The sequence below is a fragment of the Triticum aestivum genome, chromosome 2B, assembly GCF_018294505.1.
Source record: "Triticum aestivum cultivar Chinese Spring chromosome 2B, IWGSC CS RefSeq v2.1, whole genome shotgun sequence".
Classification (NCBI taxonomy): Eukaryota; Viridiplantae; Streptophyta; class Magnoliopsida; order Poales; family Poaceae; genus Triticum; species Triticum aestivum.
Genome location: NC_057798.1, coordinates 807,006,684 through 807,011,314, shown reverse-complemented (window position 1 = coordinate 807,011,314; position 4,631 = coordinate 807,006,684). Strand labels below are relative to the sequence as shown.

Sequence of the window (4,631 nt, the reverse complement as noted above, 5' to 3'; positions counted from 1 at the left end):
TCGTCAGATCCGACCCCCTCTACTACTAGTTATCGTAGCATTTAGTATGATCTATGCTTAGTATGTGATGTGATGAACTATGTTTGTGCAATTTCTCCTGCGAAAGCGTTTTTTCAAATTATGCAGGTTTAGATGCGGTATCTGATCGGCGGCGCATGTTTTCGACCCGCAAATGAGATCTTCTTGAAACCGCAAACGCGTTTTGCGGGTCAATTTTTTACGGGGTCTGCTAGAGTTGCTTTATGTTACGGCCCAGGCCTCCCCCGGCCCAACCACTACTGCTGCGCCCGTTGGGCTGGAACAGCCCCGTCGACAAGTCAGGCCCAACAGCCGGCTGGCGGCCCAAGTCTGGGACACCACTCGCTAGGTTAAGTACTCTCTGATCCCCTCCTGCGCGAGGTGACGATTATGTAATTGGCTAAGCGGCGGCTCCCCTCTCCCGATCCCCTTTCCTCCTCCCTCTAGAACTCCCGATCTAGCCGAATTCTTGTATCCTGGACCAAGTGAGTGAATTCTTGAAGTGGGAGCATAACAAGTGGCATCAGAGCCGTCCCGATCCGCCCAAATTTTTTCTCCCCACCCTCAATTTGGCCGGCCATTTCCCTTCGATTATCCAGACGCGGCGGGGCAAAGTCACGGCCATGGAGGAGGTCAACAAGGCTCTGGCTGATCTGACGGCGGCGATCAGCGCCATGTCCGCCCAGATCAGCGAGATCCACCCCGTGCTCGAGCTCCAAGGGTGGCGTCCGGCAATCGAGCAATCCGTCAACGAGCTGCGTGCGGAGGTGACCGATCTCCGCCAACACATCCAGGCGCCGCGCCCGGCGTCCGATGAGGCGCCCGATCCGGTGCTGCAGAAGGAGACGGCGCCCCCGATCCGCCTCTCCGACCTGCCGCCTCTACTTCCGGCCACGGCCGGCTCGTCCCTCCCTCGACCAGGCGAGCAACCACATGCTCGCGGTGACGGCAGTCACGGGCCCGGTGGCCACGGCGCTACACATGAAATTCGGGGGAAATCGGTGGGTGAAGTTCACACCCCACGATTGCCTCCGGCCACTGGTACGTCTGATTTCCTTCCGTACGACGAGCAATCGTTCTCTGGGGATCGGGGATATCACCATTTGCCACCACCGCCGCGGTTCGATTTCCCTGTTTTCGACGGGATGAACCCGAAAGCTTGGTGTCTTAAATGTGAAGCTTATTTCCACGTCTGCACTCTTAGCCCTGACACTTGGGTTTGCTGCGCTGCCATGTATTTCACAGATGGAGCACTCAGTTGGCTCCAATCCTCCCAAGCCCACTTGCATTATCAGGATTGGGGGGGGGGGGGGGGTTTGCTAAGGCAATCTGCGCCCAGTTTGGGCGTGAGGAGTTCCAGAACCTGTTAAGGCAGTTTAATAGGTTGAGGCAAATGGGCACAATTGCAGAATATGTAGAGCAATTTACTCAAATTATGCATCATCTCCTGGCACATCATCCCTCTTGGGATCCTGCATTTTTTGTTACTCAGTTCATGGAGGGGTTGCAGCGTGATATTCGTGCAGCGGTAGTTTTACATCGACCCCAAACTCTGGATACTGTTGTGGATCTCGCATGTTTGCAGGAAGAAGTGGTGGACGCATTTCGGCGGGATGACAGGCGTCACTCGTTTCCACCTTCACTACCAGCGAGTGGACGCGCTACGCCGCACATGGCTCTACCGCTCCCGCCACCCCCGCCGAAGCCAGGCGTCGTGGTACCGGAGGAGCGGCGAGAGGACCACCACGACAACAACAAGACCGCCCCTCATGATGACAAGCTGGCGGCTCTCCGGGCGTATCGCCGTGCCAAGGGCCTCTGCTTCACCTGCGGTGAACGGTGGAGTCGCGAGCATCGGTGCGCCCCTATGGTACAACTCCATGTCGTCGAAGAGCTTCTTGAAATGCTACAAGGCCAACCGACCAAGCAAGGGCAAGGGGAATCTACACCAAGTGAAGCAGACTGCTGTGTCCTGTCCAAGGAAGCCATTGAAGCGGCCGAATCGCCTACAACAATGCGACTACACGGCTGGGTGCAAGACCGAGAGGTTTTGATGCTGGTGGATTCTGGATCCTCGCATAGTTTCATCAGCTCGACCTTGGCTCAACATCTGCAAGGGTTCCAAAGCACGCGCCGCCCGCTGTCTGTGCGCGTTGCTAATGGCGGCATTCTTTGCAGTGATCAGGAGATACCCAAGTGCGGATGGCGTTCCCAGGGGGTCAAATTTACCACTGATCTCAAGGTTTTGCCCCTGGGGTGTTATGATGTGATTCTAGGGATTGATTGGCTGGCGTGTCACAGTCCAATGCAAGTACAATGGTTGGAGAAGACGATGGATTTCCAATACAACGGGGTTACTGAAGAAAATATGCCCTAGAGGCAATAATAAAGTTATTATTTATTTCCTTATATCATGATAAATGTTTATTATTCATGCTAGAATTGTATTAACCGGAAACATGATACATGTGTGAATACATAGTCAAACACATAGTCACTAGTATGCCTCTACTTAACTAGCTCATTAATCAAAGATGGTTATGTTTCCTGACCATAGACATGTGTTGTCATTTGATTAATGGGATCACATCATTAGGAGAATGATGTGATTGACATGACCCATTCTGTTAGCCTAGCACTTGATCGTTTAGTATACTGCTATTGCTTTCTTCATGACTTATACAAAGTTCCTACAACTATGAGATTGTGCAACTCCCGTTTACCGGAAGAACACTTTGTGTGCTATCAAACGTCACAACATAACTGGGTGATTATAAAGGTGCTCTACAGGTGTTTCCGAAGGTACATGTTGGGTTGGCATAATTCGAGATTAGGATTTGTCACTCCGATTGTCGGAGAGGTATCTCTGGGCCCTCTCGGTAATACTCATCACCTAAGCCTTGCAAGCATGTAACTAATGAGTTAGTTATGAGATGACGTATTACGGAACGAGTAAAGAGACTTGCTGGTAACGAGATTGAACTAGGTATTGGATACCGACGATCAAATCTCGGGCAAGTAACATACCGATGACAAAGGGAACAAAGTATGTTATGCGGTTTGACCGATAAAGATCTTCGTAGAATATGTAGGAACCAATATGGACATCCAGGTCCCGCTATTGGTTATTGACCGAGAATGGTTTTAGGTCATGTCTACATAGTTCTCGAACCCGTAGGGTCCGCACGCTTAACGTTTCGATGACAGTTTTATTATGAGTTTATAAGTTTTTGATGTACCGAAGTTTGTTCGGAGTCCCGGATGTGATCACGGACATGACGAGGAGTCTCGGAATGGTCGAGACATAAAGATTGATATATTGGAAGCCTATGTTTGGACTTCGGAATAGTTCCGGGTGAAATCGGGATTTTACCGGAACACCGGGGGGTTACCGGAACCCTCCCGGGGGTTAATGGGCCTTAGTGGGCCATGAGGGAGAAGAGGAAGGGCCGGCCAGGGCAGGCCGCGCGCCCCCTCCCCCCTAGTCCGAATAGGACAAGGAGAGGGGGGGCGGCGCCCCCCTTCCCTCTTTCCCTCCCCCCAAGTCCTAATCCAACTAGGAAAGGGGGGGGGGGTCCTACTCCCGGTGGGAGTAGGACTCCTCCGGCGCGCCTCCTCCTAGGGCCGACCTATCCCAATAACAAAGAAACCAGACTTAAATGATCCTGTATTAAGAGCTAAATTAGCTAAAGGGATGGGACATAATTATTACGGGGAACCCGCATGGCCCTTTCTCCTTTATATACGGGGGCAGGGGGCACCCCATAGACACACAAGTTGATCTACGGATCGTTCCTTAGCCGTGTGCGGTGCCCCCTTCCACCATATTCCACCTCGGTCATATCGTCGCGGAGTTTAGGCGAAGCCCTGCACCGGTAGAACATCATCATCGTCACCACGCCGTCGTGCTGACGGAACTCATCTCCGGAGCTCGGCTGGATCGGAGGCCGGAGATCGTCATCGAGCTGAACGTGTGCTGAACTCGGAGGCTCCGTACGTTCGGTGCTTGGATCGGCCGGATCGTGAAGACGTACGACTACATCAACCGCGTTGTTATAACGCTTCCGCTTACGGTCTACGAGGGTACGTGGACGAACACTCTCCCCTCTCGTTGCTATGCCATCACCATGATCTTGCGTGTGCGTCGGAATTTTTTTGAAATTACTACGTTCCCCAACAGTGGCATCCGAGCCTAGGTTTTATGCGTTGATGTTATATGCACGAGTAGAACACAAGTGAGTTGTGGACGATATAAGTCATACTGCCTACCAGCGTGTCATACTTTGGTTCAGCGGTATTGTGAGAAGAAGCGGCCCGGACCGACATTACGCGTACGCTTACGCGAGACTGGTTTCACCGTTACGAGCACTCGTGCTTAAAGGTGACTGGCGGGTGTCTGTCTCTCTCACTTTAGTTGAACCGAGTGTGGCTACGCCCGGTCCTTGTGAAGGTTAAAACGGAGTCTATTTGACAAACTATCATTGTGGTTTTGATGCGTAGGTAAGAACGGTTCTTGCTAAGCCCGTAGCAGCCACGTAAAATTTGCAACAACAAAGTAGAGGACGTCTAACTTGTTTTTGTAGGGCATGTTGTGATGTGATATGGTCAAGACG

General features: G+C 52.0%; 1 pseudogene; it reads left to right on the top strand.

The window, feature by feature from the left end:
- The first annotated feature begins 422 nt into the window (after positions 1 to 422).
- LOC123042956 (uncharacterized) lies at positions 423 to 2,432 on the top strand (annotated as a pseudogene).
- Positions 2,433 to 4,631: the final 2,199 nt, after the last annotated feature.